The sequence below is a fragment of the Sus scrofa genome, chromosome 8 (assembly GCF_000003025.6).
Source record: "Sus scrofa isolate TJ Tabasco breed Duroc chromosome 8, Sscrofa11.1, whole genome shotgun sequence".
NCBI lineage: Eukaryota > Metazoa > Chordata > Mammalia > Artiodactyla > Suidae > Sus > Sus scrofa.
In genome coordinates, this window is record NC_010450.4 from 124,706,824 (window position 1) to 124,728,503 (window position 21,680).

A 21,680-nucleotide genomic window follows, 5' to 3' on the forward strand; every position below is an offset into this window, starting at 1 on the left:
CCAGGCCAGAAAATGGACTAAGCAGTGCCCTCACCAAGTCAGAAAGAAACATAAGAGTCTTATCCTACATTTTTCTGGAGGAACGACCAGAATTTTAATATTGAGATTTAAAGGGTAGCAAGAAGAAATTAATCAGTGGAAATCAGTGGACAAAATGAAAATAATTAATATGCCCTATAAATAATAACTTAAAGGGTTTTGCCTTTGCTTTGACTGAAGGGTTATAATGCATAAAGAGTGAAAGGTATTTAGACAATATTGACAAAAAAAATCAGTTCTTTCAAAATTTATCTAAAGATTCAATGCAATTCCAACCAAAATTTCAGCAAATTATTTTCTGGACATTAATGAATCTGTATTAAAGTTTACATGGGAGTTCCCGTCGTGGCGCAGTGGTTAACGAATCCGACTAGGAACCATGAGGTTGCGGGTTCGGTCCCTGCCCTTGCTCAGTGGGTTAACGATCCGGCGTTGCCGTGAGCTGTGGTGTAGGTTGCAGACGCGGCTCGGATCCCGCGTTGCTGTGGCTCTGGCGTAGGCGGGTGGCTACAGCTCCGATTCAACCCCTAGCCTGGGAACCTCCATATGCCACGGGAGCGGCCCAAGAAATAGCAACAACAACAACAAAAAGACAAAAGACAAAAAAAAAAAAAAAAAAAAAAAAAAAGTTTACATGGAGAGGCAAAAGACCTAGAATAGACAATACAACATTGAAGACCAAGTTGGAATACTGACACTACTTGACATCAAGACTTGCTATAAAGCTGTAGTAATCAGGACAGTGTGGTATCAGAGAAAGAACAGACAAATAAATCGAGAGCCCAGAAATAGACTCCCATAAATAGAGTCCACTAATCTTTGACAACATAACGAAGCCAAGACAGTATTTCCAAAAAACTATGCTCCAAATGAACCCATCTACAAAACAGAAACAGACTCCCAGACATAGAGAAGAAACTTGAGGTTGCCGGTAGCGGCAGCGGGGGAAGAGAAGGGAATGGGATGGACAGGAAGTCTGGAGTGGGCAGATGCAAACTATTACATTTGGAATGGATAAGCAATGGGCTCCTACTGCACAGCACAGGAAACTATCTCCAATCTCATGGTATAGACCATGGTAGAAGATAATACGAGGAAAAGAATGTGTGTATATATATATATATATATGACTCAGTCACTATGCTGTATAGCAGAAATTGACACAACACTGTAAATCAACTATATTAAAAAATTTTTTTTAACATTCCAAAAAAAAAAGTGGTGCCAGAACAACTAGAAATCCATAAGCAAAAAAAAAAAAAAAAAAAAAAAAAGCAATCTGTACACAGACCTTAACATTCTTCACAAAAGTTAACTAAAATTAGATCACAGGTGTGCATGCAAAATGCACAACTATAAACTCCCAGAAGATAACGCAGGAGAAAACCCACATAATCTTGGATATAGGGATGACTTTTTAGATACAAGACCAAAAGCATGACCCATGAAAGATGTAACTGATAAGCCAAACTTCATTAAAATTAATAACCTCTACTCTGAGAAAGATAGTATCAAGAGAGTGAGAATACAAGCCACAGACAGGGAGAAAATATTTGCAGAAAACAGCTAATGAAGGACTGTTACAATATACAAAGAACTCTTAAACTCAAAATAAAAATGGGCCAAAGACCTTAGACCCCTCACCAGAGAGGATAAACAGAAAAGCAAATAAGCAAATGGAAAATGCTCCAGCTCAGGTCATCAAGGAAAAGCAAATTAAAACCATGATATGCCATTCCATTTTACATCTATCAAAATGACCAAAATCTTAACACTGACAACACCAAATACTGCCAAGGACGTGAAAGAGGATCTCTGACCTTTGTTGCTGGTGGGAATCCAAAATGATCCAGCCACTCTCCAAGACAGATTTGTGGTTTCCCACAAAACTAAACATACTCTTACCACGTGATCCAGCAATTGTACCCATCACTTACCCAAAGGAGTTGAAAACTTACATCTACACAAAACACAGATTGTAATACAAGCTTACAGACTGCAATAGAGGCTTTGGTTGTAATAAAGCAACCAAAAGGTACTTCAGCAGGTGAATGGATAAATAAACTGTGGTACATGTAGACAATGGAACATTATATAGCACTTAAACATTGGCTATCAAGCCATGAAAAGACATGAATGAAACTTAAACGCATATTATTAAGTGAAAGAAGCCAACCTAAAAAGGCTGTATACTGAATGATAACAACTACATGACATTCTGGAAAAGATAAAACTATAAAGACAGTAAAAACATCAGGAGTTGTGGGTAGAAAGATGACAAGGTGGAACACAGGATTTTCAGGGCAATGAAAATACTCTATGATGTTATAATAATGGAAACATGTTCCTATACATTTGCTCAAATCCACAGAATACACAACCCTAAGAATGAACTGTCATCTATGAACACTGAGTGACTATGCTGTGTCTAGGCAGGCTCAATTATAACAAATGTACCACTGTGGCGGGTAAGGCTGTTGATGGAGGGGTCTATACATATGTGGGGACAAGGCACATAACCAGAAATTTCCATACTTTCAATTTTTGCTGTGAACCTTAAACTGCTCTTTAAAAACAAAAACAAAAAACAGAGTCTTTTTTTAAGAAGTCAAAGGTGGCTCCTGTCTTTGGTAGCTGGGTTTTCCCCAACACAGAGGTTACAGAAAGAGTGAACAACTTTGAAACCAGAAACTGGGAAGAAAAGATGGAATTACTTTTAGGTGCAATAAACTTGAGGGTATCTGTGTTACAGACAAGTGAGTATGTTCAATAGGCACTTAGGCGTACTATCTCTAACACAGGAATGACGAGGTCTACATTAATTCAGCAGCCTTCCATCACGACTTTCTGCTCCAAATCTTGTCATCAGATAGTTTATTCTCTACACAGAAATCAAAGTGGTCATTTACAAAGATCATTCAGATCCTACTCATGCTTCCCCATGTTACTCAGAGCAAAAGCCAAGAGCCTTAGATTCGTCTACAAATCCTTATTCCATCTGCCACCTCATTATGTCTCTGACAGCAACCACAGGGCCGCTCATCTTCTTACCTCCAGCCTCCTTGTCCTCCCAGTATTCTTTAAGTATGTCTGACAAGTTTACCTTGGTGTCCTTCTATTTGCTCTCTCTGCTCTGGGATGCTCTTCTTGCACAGAGTTTCATGGCTAGGACTCCGCTTCGGCTCCTTCAAGTCTCTCTTCCAAGGCCCCCTTTCGGGGAAGCCTACCACTACCGTACAATTTAAAATGGCACATTCATTATTTGACTATTTTTTGCTTGTCTCTTTCCAACAGGATGTAAGTTCAATGACAGCTTACATTTCAAGGGCCTAAACTGAGCCTGGCACACGATAAATGCACAATAAATGTGTCACGTAAATAGCAAATAGAGGTCCGTGATGCATGTCCCAACGCCAGGTGGCTCCTGAACTCACAAGGTCTCTCAGGAATGAGAAATAAGCCCAAACCAACATTTAAAAGATGGGTCAAGGAAGATAAGCCCACAAAGATTGTAAAACCCATGAATGTAAGTAGGAAGAGAATGAGAAAATGAAAACAGTTGGAGCACTCATGAGGGAGTGGTCAGCAATGCCAAATGCCACGGAAACACCCAATGTGAAAGCGACTAAAAAGAGCCCATTATACACAACATGCAGAGGCACTGTGATACTAAACATCTCTGAATTACACACTGTACAAGACTACACTTTATGCCATGAATTATGTTTCAGCAAGGCAGGAGTTTAAAAAGAAACAAATAGAGCACTAGTGGCTGAGTTATTCCCATTGGAGGAGGAAGCAAAGTGAGACCTGGGATAAGATCGCTCTTTCAAAAAGTATGGCCATGAGGAAAAGAAAAACAGAGCGAGGGATGGTTTAAAACCACTAACAATAACTCATCACAGGACAGAGGTTAAGTGAGCATTCTGAAGTCAAGCCAAATTGAGTTTTCATCTTTGTCAAGTTACTTTGAAAGTTGTATGACTTTGGTTTCTTCATCAATAAAATGAGTGTAATATTAGTACAGCACTGGGTATCAGTATTTCATTTCTTCTTATTGTGGAATAATACTTCATTGTATAAGATAGGCTTTTTATTTATCCATTCATTAGCTGATGGATATTTGGGTTGTTTCCACTTTTGAGCTATAATGAATAATGCTGCTACGAACTTTCTGGTGCAAGTTTTGGGGTGAACATGTTTTCATTCTTCTTGGGTAAACAGCAGGAGTAAAACTGCTAAGTAATATGGTAATTTTATGTTTAACATCATAAAGAACCGTCAAGCTTTTCCAAAGTGGCTATACCATTTAAATTCCCGCTAGCAATGTATGAGGGTTTCAATTTCTCAACATCCTTACAAATACCTATAATCATGTCTTTTTTATTACAGCAATACTTGTAAATATAAAGTGGAATCTCATTGTGGTTTTAATTTCCATTTCCCTAATGACTTATAATGTTGAGGATCTTTTCATGTGCTTATTGGCCTTTTGGCCATTTACTCTTTCTAGTAAATACAATTTAAGAGAATTCTAGGACCAAATAAAACTTAAAACATTTTCAAATTACACATGACATATTTACAGCCACTCGCGTGTTAGCTAAAGAAATGAAAAAACTAAACAAATGAAAGATTAAGGACTAGAAATACTTATTATACTGTTTCAGTCTATAACTTAATTTTAATTCCTATGCAGTTTTAATAGAATTTTTAGTAAAGGAAATGTGGCGTTCCCATCATGGCTCAGTGGTTAGTGAACCCAACTAGCATCCATGAGGATGTGGGTTCGACCCCTGGCCTTACTCACTGGGTTAAGGATCCAGCATTGCCATGAGCTATGGTGTAGGTTGCAGACACAGCTCATTTCTGGCATGGCTGTGGCTCTGGCATAGGCTGGAAACTACCAGCTCTGATTGACCCCTAGCCTGGGAACCTCCCATATGCTGTGGATGCGGCCCTAAAAAGACAAAAAGACCAAAAAAAAAAAAAAAAATTGTGACAACAAAATGTGCTAATCCTCTGTTCAGTATTACAATAAATACCTATACTAGTATTTTCTAGTTTGATAATAATAAAATATTCTATTAGATCAGTGTTAAGAAACTCGAATTCTGGAGTTCCCATCGGGGCTCAGTGGTCAACGAACCTGACTACCATTCATGAGGTCCAGGTTTGATCCCTGGCCTCGCTCAGTGGGTTAAGGATCCAGCCTTGCCATGAAGGTTGCAGACGTGGCTTGGATCCCGCGTTGCAGTGGCTCTGGTGTAGGCCAGTGGCTGCAGCTCTTATTGGACCCCTAGCTTGGGAACCTCCATATGCCGTGGGTGCGGTCCTAAAGAGACAAAAAAGAAACTCAAATTAGAATCCACTTATTTTAATGCTTTAATGCTTCCTTAAAGTTAAAGGTGAAGAAAAAGCAAAAAATTAAGAAATGAATGATCTTAAAACATGTTTTGACCAACTCAATCAGATATGAATACTGCAAGTCTATCCAACACCTTAAGGAATGAGACACTCCTTAGGGGCAAATGAGTACGAGGAAAATATGCATATCCCAAGCTTGTCATCATTTTTAAAAGCCCTGAGGAAATATGTACCTCTCAGTGTAAATGACTAAGGAGAGAGAAAACGCTCTGCAATGTGTCCAGGGAGAAGCAAACTATGGACTGTCTTCCTCTTGCTTTTCCTTTGTAAGCAGATCCTATACAGACTCACTTAACTTTAAACTCCAAGGCTCTTTGTTCTCCAGTAAAAAATACTTTGGGCTCTCAAGACCCCACAGGAAAATAATACCATCTACTAACCTTTACTGCTGCCAGCTTATTTTAAGGACTTACCAATTATTGGTTTGACTGCACAGTTAATAAACTGGTCATTTGTTCTTTTCGACCAGAACAAAGTTGCATATAAACTAAAACGAAGAAAAAGGCCAAACAGGAAAATGATAGCAAAGCATGTCCTTTATAACTTTTGACATTTCACCAACTAATGCCAAACTAAACTTAAATATTTTATCATTTATAAATAGAAATTATTCTGAAATTCATAGTGTATTGAACATACATGCCTGTAATCAATAATAAAGCTCAATTACATTTAAGAAAATGAGGTGATAATACAGAGCGAAAAGCTTCAAGATATCAAGTTGTTCTTATATAATGCTAACTGGACTCATAATAAAACTATACAAATGTCTCCTCAAGCTTATTAATAATAGCTGAGTTCCCAGCTACACTTCAGTATTTCCATTTGTTTCTTCTTAAAGGCACACGTATTTATAGAGCACCAAGGACAATCTCAAAAACTGTCTGCAGTATAATTTTTTTGCAATATAATTTGCAAGCATTTTCTACTTTTAAAAAAGTACATAGTTCTTGAAATCATCACACACCTTTAATATCTATTTCTTAAATTTATTCACTCATTCAAATTTTCCTTCTACCACTTCAAAAATGGAAATTAGATTGTCTAGGTGACAATAAGAACCTTTATGAGAATGTTTAATACCATTAAACTCTGAGTGGTTCTAATACCCAGATGGCAGATGACTGATTATCCCACATTTGAAACAAAGGTTTTTTTTGTCACCATAAAGATACAGTTGAACTCTCAATATTTGTTGCTTTTCCAAGAACAATTCATTCGAGGATCTTTTTGTTCATAATTAGCAATGTGATGTTAAATTAATGGAACATTTCTAGAAAAAATTACAGTGCATTTTATTGAACAGTGGAACTGACATTCTGAGAAAGGGCTAAATGTCTTCTCCAAGGAAGGAGGAAAGTACAGGTGACTGTGAAACTGTCCCTCAGCTATAAGGAGAGCAGGAAAGACGAGGGGACGTGGTAAAACAAGTTAACTCCAAGCGTTCCTTAGGCTGGATAAAGGGAAATCACAGCCACAAAGGATTCGGCAAAAACCAGCCCAAAGGGGGGAAGAGAACACCTGTCTACCACACTTAAGCTGACCTCTTTAACTGCTCATTACTCATATGACAGTAGCTCACTAAAATATCACTGACTAATTAAATTCAATAGGCAGTGAAAATAGGAATGTACGTTCGGTTTCATCATTCCTAAAAGAAAATAAAAACAACACTGGTTTATTTTACTGCTCCTTGATGAATCTGCTTTGATACAGAAGATGTAAATTTGTAAAGCTGAGAGAGGTAAATAGTCACTGTAATGTCACATTTTCTGAAGCAAAACCTCTTTCGAAGAAAAAGGAAAGGAAATAGGAAGAAAATAAAGGAAACCAATTTAAACAAAAAATGGAGAAATCCAATTACTCTCCTTTTGTTCACGTATAAAATGTGCTTGTTTCGAATGGCTGTCCTATTTGACAGGGCCTCAAATTTTCTTGAAATATGGTACCAAAGATAACTAAAGAGTAAAGAAGAAAGATTCAAATTTTTTTTTTTTCTTTTTTTTTTTTGTCTTTTTGCCATTTTCTTGGGCCGCTCTCGCGGCATATGGAGGTTCCCAGGCTAGGGGTCCAGTCGGAGCTGTAGCCACCGGCCTACGCCAGAGCCACAGCAACGCGGGATCCGAGCCGCGTCTGCAACCTACACCACAGCTCACGGCAACGCCGGATGGTTAACCCACTGAGCAGGGGCAGGGTCCGAACCCGCAACCTCATGGTTCCTAGTCGGATTCGTTAACCACTGCGCCACGACGGGAACTCCAGATTCAAATATTTTAAATCGAATTTTACTTCTGTATTTTGGTGGGTCTGAATACTGTTACATACATTTCCAAGAGGAGATGAACCGAAGCTGCCTGTCCAGCTGCGGGAGGCTTTGGAGGAGGTGAAACTGCACCCAAGATGCCCTTTGAGAGGTTTTTTTCTTCTCCCTCTAATCTGCTTCTTTCTAGTATTCAGCCCACATTGACCAAGATCAGAACTGGAACTGGGCTGACTAGGGGAGTGGGCAAAGCAGAAAAGGTAAAGATAAAGACTATCCCTCAAGCTTTCTTTCATGATCCAATAAAGAGATGAAATAACGTTAACAAACACCACGCCAATTCAGTCATCAACCTGCTCACATTTTTGTTTTCTTACAAAGATAATTTGTATGACACAATTAAACCAAAACAACCCTTTCATGCGAATATTCATTTTTGGAAAAGCAAGCATCAATGCCACTCATTCCTGATGCTTAAATCACATCAGTAAAGAATATGAAAGGGTATTTGAGAAGTACAGGGACCTCAAAACATGCCCCGCATTAAGGGATCCAGGTTGATGGGGTATAACCTAACTGTCCAGCTCTTAATGGTGTGTGTAAATCTAACAACTCGAACTCAGGACACCACCTCACCTTTTTTTTTTTTTGTCTTTTTGCTATTTCTTTGGGCCGCTCCTGTGGCATATGGAGGTTCCCAGGCTAGGGGTCTAATCAGAGTTGTAGCCACCGGCCTACACCAGAGCCACAGCAACGCGGGATCCGAGCCGCGTCTGCAACCTACACCACAGCTCACGGCAACGCCAGATCGTTAACCCACTGAGCAAGGGCAGGGACCGAACCCGCAACCTCATGGTTCCTAGTCGGATTCCTTAACCACTGCGCCACGACGGGAACTCCCACCTCACATTTTTAAAGAAGTCTTCTTTCATATGTTTTCTCATTTGATCTTCAGGACAAGCCGATGAAAAAGTACCCCTACTTTACACAGGAGCAAAGCGAAGTTCAAAGTAGGTAAGGGAACAGTGCCATGTGTCAACGTTTGAAAGAAGTATAGACAGAAACTGAATTCAGGTCTTCTCACATCAAATCCTTGGCCTTTATTACTTGACTTTTTAATAATACCTGCGGGGCCATATCTCAATAGAATTATTCTATGGAAAAAAATAATTCCTAGGGGACAAACCAAAGTATTCCTATGTTGAGGTATATGCACTCTTGTTGATAATGGCAACACACACACACACACACACACACACCCATTACTTGGGTAATGACAGTGCCACTACTCAGTCATCCAAGGGAAACATTTCAGGGTTCCGCTTCTGCTCTCTGCTACTTCTCAATGGTGACTAATGGCTCAGACGACTCTCTCAGAAGCATCTCTCAAGTTGGTGCCCTCTCCCCATCCCTGTGTTCCTACCCAAATTCATCTGTAGCTTTTACATACCCTTCAGTGCCGAAAGGTTCACAGCTGAGTCTCCTGTCACCACTCCACCTTCTCCCTCATCCATCTTGGAACTGCTCCTACACTTAACACAATTTCAGCACCTACTCTTGCAGGTTTGAACTTCGGGCACAGAACACAGGCCACCCCGCCGTCTTGACCCGGCCCTCTCCTCTTGGCTTCGTTTCCTCCCTGCCCACACCACCACCCTCACATTACCTCCTCCTCACACGGCAAACCGCAGGTTCACAGGAAAGGCTGTGTGGACCAGCACGTCCACACTTCTGGGCCTCCTCGAAGAACCACCAGACTTCTCTGAATCCTGATTCCTATCGAGTAACATCCAAGCTGAGGCAGAATGAGATCCAACTACGTGGGAGTGCAGAGTCGAAAATGAAAGGGAGGGAAACATCTTTGGATGCGCCACCACCGGCACTAAAACTCCCTGCTCTCTTGGCCCGTTTCCCTCTTAGAGATGTGACAAATTTAATGTTTCCTCCCCAAAGCAGAAGGAAAAGCATGTACCAGCTCCCAGGCCGCCAGCAGGAAAGCAGTGACAACCCTGTGAACTGCAGGATGATGTGGGAGGCCTTAACAACCATTTCTGTCCCAAGTATTCACTCTTCTTTCTCTGTTCTGTCATTTTTTTGGTGACAGAATAGGAGGCAATAAACAATCCCACAATATTACTGAAAGCGTTCATTTCAAATGCATGACTCTCCTTTCTAATCTAGCTTTCAGGTACGATCACCTAGTGCGATGGAGATGCAGAAGCAGAATCTGAAAGGGCCATCCAAAGTAGCATGTAAGTACTAAAATTATAACAGCAGTACCGTGAAACTACAGGGCTCTACACAGAGATGTTAAATATTTATATACCCAAAGGTTGTTCCATTTTCTTTTGGGCAGAACAACAAAGTTCAAAGTATACGGATGAACGTTATCATTGGATTTACTGGCAATCAGTATCAATTAAAAGCTACATTTTAAAATGCATATCAGGTGTTACTGGAAAATGCATCCATCTGAATAGCAGCTATTGAAAAGAAGTTTATCAAAAAGGGTAAATAATGTATAAAAAGTCCCAAGTGAGTGATGAAAACCTTGAATAGATGACAAGCCACGTATCAATTAGAAGCCAGTGCTCAGACTTATTGGCACCAAGAATGTTTTCTTAATTTCCTAAGTGTGCCTAACATCACACCCCTCCCCCTCCATCGGCCTGAATACCCTTATTTATTGCTTTATTAAAAACTACTTCAACCTTCTTAGATTCTTGACAAATCCATTTGATACTTTAAATTCAGCAGTTCTAATGCTTCTTTGGAATATTTTATATTTATTTATGCTTTCATTCAACACAATACTTGCTGAGTACCCATCATGGGCTTGGTGCCACAAGCACAATCCCTGTTCTCAGGGAGGCTGGTGAACAGGTCACTATCAAACAGTATGACAATGGCCACGACACACGCAAGCAGAGCAAAGGAAACCTAACTCTTCCTGGAGACTGAGCTCAGGGAAGGTTTTCTGAAGGAGGAGGTACTATCCGAGAGTTCTTAAAATAGAAGTTAACCAGAAAGTGTATGAAGATTTCAAATGTGTGGCACTTTGGGTTAATGGTTATGACCCAAGATACAGCATAAGTAAGAGTCTCAAGTGGTGGCAAGGAGCCCTGTCTTAATATCACCGACTCAAAGATTTCAATACCGGGGGCCACCACCAACCAATGTCTTCTTTGTTGACATTTTCTCTCATTTCATCTTATGGCTTTATTCTAATTTTTAAAATGTGATCCCATGTTTTGTGTTGGTTTTGGAGAGAAAAAAAAGGTAACAATTATTTATATAGCCACAATCATTTTTCTATCAACATTTTAATTCATTTACCCAAAAATATTTATTGAGCGAATGCTATATGACGGGCTTGGCTTTAAATGCTAGGAATATAATGGTGAACCAGACATGCCCTCATGGACTTTACATTCTAGTTGGGGGTAGGGGCTGGAGCCTAACAAATGAATAGGATAACATCTCATGGTCCCCCTCAAATGGCAATAATACAAGTAAAACAGGATAATGGGACAATGGGGAGTGGGGAGGGAGTAGAAAGTGTCAGGGGCATTAGGAAAAGCCTTGCCTGAAGCAGAAGCCTTGGAGCTAAACCCTGTGTGATGAGGAGACAGCCATAGAAAGAGCATTCCAGGCAAAACAAAGTGCTAATGCAAAGACCTTGGGGTAAGAACAATCCTGGTATTTAAGTAACCAAAACAAACAAACAAAGGGAGAGAGGGTACACAATGAAGCCAAATAATTAGCACTGAAGGAATGGTGTTTTAAGGCAGTTATTCTTAAACTATGAGGATCACAGGTAACACTTTTAAAAATCCAGATGCCTACGCCATATCCCAGCACAGTGGGTTAAGGATCCAGTGTTGCAGCAGCTGGGATGTAGGTTGCAGCTATGGCTCTGATTCAATCCCTGGAAACTTCCAAATGCCATGGATGTGGCCATAAAATATATATATATATAAAATATATATATATATTTTATATATATATTTAGGTACATGTATCACGTACAGATGGTATTTCTATTCTTCAAATAAACACCACAATATCTTTTATTGGACTGCATTTAATAGAGATAAAAGTCTCCTAATGGTAGTCAAATGTCTCATTTTCCAACTCTAAGTGTCTACTTCAATTATTTGTTTTTTAACAGCTAATGATCATCCACAAACTCAGGTACCTAAATTAAAATAAAAAAAAGCAAAAGCGATCGAGTCCTGGTCCTATTTCAGGCAAGCAAGCCAATTTGCTAAAAAACTGACTTGTATCATGTGGTTCTATTGTCCTAGGAGGTCTGCAGGTGATACCATCTCCTCCAGCTCTCTTAGCATATTAAAATACATTAACTACCTAAAGAAACTTTATTTAAAAAGTCAATCATTCCACAGAAAATAAATTTAGGATATTTCTTAATCTCCCTATCCCTAATAATATTTTATCAAAGTTGCATATATAAACACAGTACTACCATCAATTATTCTTTATGTGAATTTCAAGGCAATAGACAGCTTTTCTACATGGTCCATCAGTCATGGAATTCAGAGTAAAAAGGAATGACAAACTTCTACTCAACCTTCTCCAAGGTCTATCTGATAAAGGCAGCTGAGCCCATCTATCTCAAAACAGCCTTTGCATTTTTTTTTTTCTGTACCTTTATAAAAACCCACATATTCTCAACTTGTATTAGGTATCTGTTTTCTCTTTTCTGGTAGACAACACCTTAATTAAAATCAGGAGCTATGTTTTATGCAGTTTTGCATAATCACAGGACAATTCTTTGTGGTGGTTCTACAAACACCTGCTTAATGAGTAATTAAGACTCCCACTGTTGAAGGTATACCACATTCAAGCAGCACAATGCTGGTATAAGCTTCTGCAAACATACATTACCAAGCCCTGCCTACCACGCTCTCTTCCTTGGTACATTTTTTTTTTAAGTGAGAAATACTAAAAATGTGCAATGAGAGGTACTGCCATGCTCCATGCAAGAAGGGTGGCCTGGTAAGACAGAGGATTCGACGATAAAAGACTGCAGACTCAAATGAAAAATAAAATGGGCCATAAATTCATTGAATCACTCATTCCTTCAGTAAACAATTTCAAATATCTAATATACGTCAGGTATCTATACCATACAAAACTAAAGACACAACTCTGCCTCCAAATAGCACATAGGCAAAAGCTATAACACACAGTACTAAAAACAGTATAAGAGCTATGCACAGGTGAAAAAAATATAAGTGCCTAATTCACTGGAGAGGAAAGGTGGTCAAGGAACTAAGCCTTAACAGGGTGAGCAGGAATCAGAAGAAGAGGCAAGGCAGGGGGATCCATTCCAGAAAGAGGCAAAGGCAGAGCTGTGAGAGAGCCTGTCGTCTGTGCAGGAGGTGACAAGCGGGTCTCTGTGGATGGCGCAGAGGCTGCAGAGAAGCATGAGGCAAAAGATAAGGCAAGGAGGGAGGAAGGAGCCCACAGCAGAGGGCCTGGTCTTTCTAGCTTTTATTATCTTCCTGGCAATGAGATACCACTGAGCAGTTCTCAGAAGCAGGGTGGCAATGATAAAATCTGTAAAACTGTGTGGAAGGTAGGTGGGAAGGGAGGTGAGCAAAAGATATAAAGGCCTAAAAAGAATGTTTTAAAATTATTAATACATTTTGGGGAGTTCCCACTGTGGTGCAACAGGATTGGCAGCATCTCTGCAGAATCAGGATGCAGGTTCCGTCCCCATCCAGCACAGTAGGTTCAAGGGGGTGATGTTGCCTCCGCTGCCATGTAGGTCACAATTGTGGGCTTGACTCTGATCCCTGGTCTGGGAAATCCGTAGGCCTTGGGGTGGCCCAAGGAAAGAAAAATAAGTAACATTTGGCTTATATGAACATGCATAATGGCAAACACATCAACTTAATACAATTACTATGCTAATCAATGAGTTACTAACCTTAGGAAAAATAACTTTTAGAATTGGGGTAGAAAATGAATAAATATGACATTTAAATTCCTACTTAAAATGAACGAGTTCAGTTTTCATGGATAATAACACTAAATAAAGTGTTACTACCTTTAGTTATACAATTAAGATGCTAAATGAATTAAATTGAAATGAGCTGAAAACATTTATCAAAACCCGACATTCCAATTGTCTACTCATATTAAATAATTTTATGTTACTTTATGATCCAGTCTTCAATGCCGTCATCGTATTTTACATTTTTTTTTTTTTTTTCCTGCTTTTCAGGGCCATACCTGCAGCATATGGAAGTTCGCAGGCTAGGGATCCAATCAGAGCTACAGCTGCTGGCCTACACCACAGCCACAGCAATGCCAGACCTGAGCCACATCTGCAAACTTCACTGCAGCTCAAGGCATTGTCAGATCCTTAACCCACTGAGCAAAGCCAGGGATCAAACCCGCATCCTCATGGATACTAGTTGGGTTCATAATTCACTGAACCACAACGGCAACTCCCATCATTTGTCACTTCTGTAGATTTACTGTATACCTAATGATTGAACTTCTTTGGTTTGAAAAACAATTGAATATTCTTAAAAATCAGTTTGCTAAAAATCATTAAATGAACAAATCTACTGCCAGTTTCACTAGGCTCCTTGCTGGAATTCAGATTTTATCACAGAGAAATTTACCTAAGGGTGAACTGTTGAGAGGCAAAATTATGACTATGAAATCCCACATTAGTATTTATTATATCATAACCACACTTTGCATGTACTTTAAAAGATCATCTAAATTACAGTTAATAATTCACTAAGTTATGTTGCCTTCAACCGTATGATGAGAGAATTTTCACTGTTAACAGGCCAGGCTGATTGCTAAAAAGTGGTACTTTCTTAGGTACAGTAATTGCAATAAACTGTAATGATCTACGATTGTATTTTTAACTCATCATATACCACCTCTGATCTGCTGAAGAGGGCTCAGTGGAACCTGGTCCTTGACAGCCCTGTGAAGACATAGCTGTGTTTTACACAGGTAGCAGCTTTCTGGTCTTTGGCTTATAAAGCTGCTGAAAGCCTGGTGCTTCTACAAAAGCTAGCTGGATAGCAGCGCTGCTGACAGCAGAGGGGGAAACTGAAGTAATAAGATGCAGTGAACAGGGTCCAGCCTATGCAGACTAAACATCCGAAAGCTAAAAATTTTCCAAAGCTCACGTGGCTCCGAGATGTAGTTGACAGAAGACGAAGCTGATGTGGCCATGAAGAAAAGAGATGCTAGCAGCTCTCTGCCTTTAGGCAAGTTCTCACTGCTCATATCTGTGAAGTTCAACCTATGGTTCTTGGTATTCAAAAGATTAATTTTAAGACTCTCTCAGACAAACTGTCAGTTCTTATGCAGAGCTGGATTATAGGAAGAAATGTAATTTCACCTATTTTTAGGAAACATTTTCCTTCTTTCCTTACAAAAACACAAGGTTTCTTCAATAGCTGGCCAGTTAAAACTTTTACTATTCATAAACTCTGCATGGCTAAGAACTTGATACAACTTAAATCATGTGCCACCCACAACCCTAATTTTGGCTTAGCTGAGAGAAAAACATGAAATTTAGATCCCCATTAAATGCTATAACTAGAAATTCATTGCATGTTTAAAGGGTGAAATTTGAAGATGAAAGCAAGGATGTTAAGGTCAAGGCTTTTTTTTAACCTAAAAGGTTCTATCTATATTTCTAACATCAATACCTATATCCATAAATTCTGCAGTTAACCTTCAAAGACTGGATACAAAGAAGCCTGGTAGATTTTACTTTCCAAAAATGGCCACAGCAGTACTTTCCATCCTAGAGGCTCTTCTTACATCCCATTGACAGGTAGGGTCTAAATTCTCTCTTCTTCAACCTGAATGAGCTTAGTAAAAGCGACACTATGTGCTTCAAGGGCAGGTGATAAAATATGATTCAATTTCCACCTGACCCATCAGAACCCATGTTCTTAAAGCCTTTGGCTGCCACATTACCAGTCTGACGATGCAGAGGATATGATGCTGCGAGACCAAACGAGCAACATGACAAACTCAGAGAGTTCCTCCAAACTACGTGAATAGAGAGATGCTTCAGCCTCTTGCTGTTCTCACTCCAGACACCACTGACTGCAAATGCATAAGAGACCCTAAGTTAGAACTACCCAACTGGGCTCTGCCCAAAATCCTGACCCACAGAAATCTTTAAGAAGAGATAACATTGCTTTTGCTGTTTCAAGCCACTCAGTTTTTTAGTTCTTTGTTAAAAAGCAATATGTAACTAGAACACACTTTGATACAAGAAGTGAAGTAGTATAATAAAAACAAGGAAAAATTAAAACATGATGTTTGCCTCTGGACCAGACAGCAGATATAAGCCTGAACCAGACTGTTAGTGGGAGCCTGTCAGGCCTCAAAGAGTTTAACTCTGAGGTCCCCAGAGGTTATGTTTTTGGAAGGTGGAGAAAAGGAGGTCCTTGCCACATAGTTGAAGAACATTGAGCAATATGAATGTTCGCAGTGATGTAGAAAATCGAACATGTCTCCAATGTACTCCAACCTCCTCTAAGCTAAGGAGATTTCTGAGTAGAATACTGAACGGAGCACCTGCCTTCCCTTTGCCGCTTATGATAAGATGTTTCAGAAGGAACTGCTTGGTTTTTAGCAAAATCTGGAGGAGCAATAAAAAAGAGAACTTGCTGGGTGTGAAAATTCAACTATTTATTTGGAGTTCCCGTCGTGGCTCAGTGGTTAATGTATCTGACTGGGAACCATGAGGTTGCGGGTTCGATCCCTAGCCTTCCTCAGTGTGTTAAGGATCTGGCGTTGCCGTGAGCTGTAGTGTAGGTCACAGATGTGGCTCGGATCTGGTGTTGCTGTGGCTGTGGGGTAGGCCGGCAGCTACAGCTCCGATTCGACCCCTAGCCTGGGCACCTCCATATGCTGCGGGAGCAGCCCAAGAAATGGCAAAAGAAAAAAAAGAAAATAGAACTATTTTTCATTCCCTATCACTTCAGAGAACAAAAGCTTTGCCAAAAAAAAAAAAAAAAAAGCAAGCCTCGGGGAAAAGATAAAATGCTGAAGTGTAATCAGAAAAATTTGGTCTACAAGTAAAAGTAAGTGTGTGACTATAAACACCCTGTGATACCACCTCAGGAATACCAAGGTGGTTGCCTCAGAGATCTTTCAGTACAGATAAAAGGTCTTCTAAGGATCTTAAAGGCATAAGGAACCAATTCTCTCTTCTAACCAACAGGACTAATAAAAATATTAGGGAAAGGGCAAAATAGGGGAAGGAGATTAAGAGGTACAAGCTACTATGTATAACATAACATATAGAGATATAATGCACAATACAGGGACTATAACCAATACATTTTTTAATTTTTAAAATACTTTCATTAACTCAGTAGTCTTCCCCCCCCCAAAGTAAGTTCTCTGAGATTAGTGAATCTAGAACAGTGATAAATTGTGCTCTTATTTTTTAAAGTTGTAAAGAAATATAGTTAACTTACAATATTGTGATTTCTGCTGTACCACAAGGTGATTCAGTTCTACATGTGCACATCCATTATTTTTGAGATTCTTTTCCCATATACATTATCAGAGAATATGGAGTAGACTTCCCTGTGCTATACAGCAGGTCCCTGTTGGCAAGTCATTCCATATACTACAGTGTGCATCTGCCAATTCCAAATCCCCAGTCCACCCCTCCCCCAAACCTGCCCCCTTGGGTAACAGTACCTTTGCTTTCAAAGTCTGTTTCTGTCCTGCAAATAGGTTCATTTGTATCTTTTTTAAGATTCTGCATATAAGTGACATCACATGATGTAGAGCCAATATTTAAGAATGCATTTACATAGAGTATCCTCTATAAAAATATCAAATCACTATGTTGTATATCTGAAACTAATGCTGTAAATCAATTATACTTCAATTTTTACTTCAATTGTTAAAGAAAGAATCTTAAGAGTGTTTTCCCACCATAGCCTCATAGGGAACCCATAAGGCAGCAGTTATCTCAAAAATTTTCTGGGTGTGGCTTTTGCTAATAGAGGGGAATATAAATTAATATATAATATACCCTAAAGATTTTTTTTAAAGAATTATATCAGCTCAAACTAAACGGAAACAAAAACAACACAAAATGAAAAGTGGCTTTTGTACCCTCCAAATTTCATGCACAGAAAGAAGGTTGAGAAAACTAGTCAGCAATAAACATAGGCCATGTGTTTTTGGAAAAAGAAGGAAAATTCAGAGGATGGAAACAAGGACACAATGGGAAGAGCCAAGAGTCAAAGAGAACAGTCCCCAGGGAACAGACCGAGCCCCTACTTACGCAAATGGCAGCAGGACCATCTGGGTTTGAGATATGCTATGGAATACAGTAGCCTCTCATTTCTCCCTTTTTGAACAGATGGGACCATAGCCTTTTCCCATGCTTGTCACACCATTAAATGTTGGCTTTGTAAAGGGCAGATAACTTATCTCTTTAGTTCAGAGCTTTTCAGGAAATCCTCTAGTTCAGGCATTTTCAATATTCAGGAAGTCTCACTCAAGGAGTCTCCTCTGCACCTGGACTTTAGAAGACAAGATTGGAGACGGCAAGGTAACACAGTAATGAGGGGACCTTTAGGGGCTGGAAGGCAAGAATAAGCGTGTTTACATGTTCGAGGGCTGTAAATGGCTGTGGTCAGAGGATGAACACTGGTAGATTCTGTTTTCCAAAGATCACCGCAATAATGTCTCCCATCCCAGCCTGCTCTTCTTACAACATAATTCTGATTCACCTTGAATTTTTTACTTGCACGTAAGTATAGCTATGCAGTTGAGAGAGCCCACGTCCTGATCAGATCTTGGAACCTGCAGTAGCCCCAGTATCTTTTATGACGCCTTCAACAGCCAACTGGAAGCTTCCTCCCTGTGCAGTCACTGGCTCTTCGGCGTTAATGATCTGCCGATTTTTTGATGCTGTATTGGGTCCAAATGAATCAGGGCACAACTGAACTCCCAATGGGAGAGGGAGATCAGAGAGAAGACCACCAAAAATGGGAGCCCTGAAAACTAATCTAAGAAAGGCGAGAGATGGTAAAGGCTGCTGAAAAAGAATTTGATACGGAAAAAGAGATAATTGAAGTAATTGTTCTGTAGAACAATTAAAACTTTCTATAAATAAAGGATAAATATTAGGCCATGAATAACATCTTTGTGAGAAACATCACAGTGTTTTATATAATCAAGTTGGTAAGAAAAATACTAAATAAAAAAAGGCCAAATCATACCACGATAATGAACAGAAAAGAACCATAATCATGACAATAACTTCACCGGTAATAAAATAAATGAAAATTAAAACAACTATGAGAGTTTCTAGCAGGGTAAATCATTATCAAGTTTTGTTAATATTCAATACTGTGAGGGCTGTGGAGAAAAATGTATCCTTGCACGTTGATGAGGGAAGTATCAATTAATCCGAACATGATGAAAAGGAATTTACATGTATGACTGGAGTCTTTACAATGTCAAGGCTTTAAATACTTTATTAAATTTAAATTTTAGACATTTATCAAAAGTGAAAGTCCTAAATTCAAAGACGGACTTTTGAATTTGGTACACGAATTCTGAATCATCAAGGAGTAATGATTATCAACTATTATTATGATGCCTCTATTTATTTAGCAGCTACTACGAACTGTGTTCTATGAAAATGTTTTTACTGTAGTGCTTCTAATATTGTGTCACATTTTAGTAGTTCTCACAGTATCTCCAATGATGTCATTTTTTAAGTATTTGTTATGGTGATCTATGACCAGTTATCTTCGACATGACTCTGACTCGCTTAAGACTCAGACGACTGAATTTTTCCACAATGACTTATTTTTAAATTAAGATATGTATTGTTTTAGACATAATGCTGTTGCACATTTAACAGACTACAGTACAGAGTAAACATAACTTTCATGTCACTGGGGAACCAAAAAGTCATGTGACTCATTTTGATTGCAATATTCACGTTACCATGGTAGTCTGGAATTAAACCCGCAACATCACTGAGGTATGCCTGCATACGATACACTTATTAGCATATGCATGTATGTATGTATGAACGCATCAGAATAAGTAATGGAAAGAAATGAACCCGTATGTTTCCTATGGTTATCGGAGGTGATGATACTAATAAATTGATTTTTTTTTTTTTTTTTTTTGGTCTCTTTGTCTTTTTACAGCCAAACCCATGGCATGTGGAGGTTCCCAGGCTAGGGGTCCAATCAGAGCTGCAGCCGCCAGCCTACACCACAGCCACAGCCCCGCCAGATCTGAGCCATGTCTGCAACCTATACCATAGTTCACGGCAATGCAGGATCCTTAACACACTGAGTGAGGCCAGGGATCGAACCCACATCCTCATGGGTGCTAGTCAGTTTTGCTAACTGCTGAGCCATAATGGGAACTCCCAGATTTTTTATTTTTATTGTAATTTCCAAATGTTTTTCAATGGGAAGATATCATTTTCCTATTCAAAGAGATCATAAAAAAAGTTGTTTAGGGCCTATATCCAGAAAGATGAAAACTTTAATTTGAAAAGATATATGCACCTCAATGTCCATAGTAACACTATTTATAATAGCCAAGACATGGATGCAACCTAAATGTCCATCGTCAGTTAAGTGGATAAATAAGATATGGTGTATATATAAACACAAAATGGAGTGTTAGCCATAAAGAAAATGAAATAACGCCATTTACAGAGCAACATGGAAGGACCTAGTTGTCATACTAAGTGAAGTAATTCATACAGAGTAAGACAAATATCATGATTTCACTTATATGCGGAATCTAAAAAGATGATACAAATGAATGTATTTACAAGCGGAAATAGACTCATACTACAAACAATAAATGCTGGACAGGATATGGAGAAAAGGGAACCCTATTACATTGTTGGTGGGATTGTAAATTGGTGCAACCACTGTGGAAAACAGTATGGAGATGCCTCAGAAAACTAAAACTAGAACTACCACTCGATCCAACAATCCCACTCCTGGGCATCTATACAGAGAAAACCATGACTCGAAAAGACACATGTACTCCAATGTTTGTGGCAGCACTCTATACAATAGCCAAGACATGGAAACAACCTAAATGCCCATCGACAGAGAAGTGGATCAAGAAGATGTAGTACATATACACAATGGAACATTACTCAGCCATTAAAAGCAAAGAAATGATGCCATTTGCAGCAACATGGATGGACCTAGAAATTATCTAAGTGAAGTCAGTCAGACAATGAGACACCAACATCAAATGCTATCACTGACATGTGCAATCTAAAAAAAGGACACACTGAACTTCTTTGCAGAACAGATACTGACTCACAGACTTTGAAAAACTTACGGTTTCCAAAAGATATCGGTTGGGAGGTGAGGGGATGGTGGGGGTTTGGGATGGAAATACTCTAAAATTGGGTTGTGATGATCGTTGTGCAACTATAAATGTTAAATAAAAAATCTACTGAGTTACAAAAAAAAAAAAAGAAATAGACTCACAGACATAGAAAATAAACTTATGGTTGCCAAAGGGGAAAGGGGGTGGGAGGGATAAATTAGGAGTTTGGTATTAACACAAACATATTACCCTATATAAAATAAAGTACAAGGACTGCTGTATGGCACAGGGAACTATATTCTATGTCTTGTAATAACTTATAAAGGAAAAGAATCTGAAAAAGAATATATAGATATATCTTAATCACTTTGCTATATACCTGAAACAACACTGTAAATCAACTATCCTTCAATAACATTTTTTAAAAAATTATTCAATTTGGAGTTCCCGTCATGGCTCAGTGGTTAACAAATCTGACGAGGAACCATGAGGTGTGGGTTCGATCCCTGGCCCCGCTCAGTCGGTTCGGGATCTGGCATTGCCATGAGCTGTGGTGTAGGTTCCAGACACGGCTTGGATC

General features: G+C 39.2%; 1 protein-coding gene across 15 annotated transcripts in view; it reads right to left on the reverse strand.

Annotated features, from left to right (window-relative positions):
* The window catches only part of BMPR1B (bone morphogenetic protein receptor type 1B), a 499,194-nt gene that overhangs the window by 170,176 nt on the left and 307,338 nt on the right, over positions 1 to 21,680 (reverse strand). Inside the window, exon 1 of one of the 15 annotated variants that reach the window (XM_021100415.1) lies at positions 9,393 to 11,596. The gene's annotated coding sequence lies outside the window, so the exon portion shown is untranslated. 15 annotated transcript variants of the gene reach the window in all.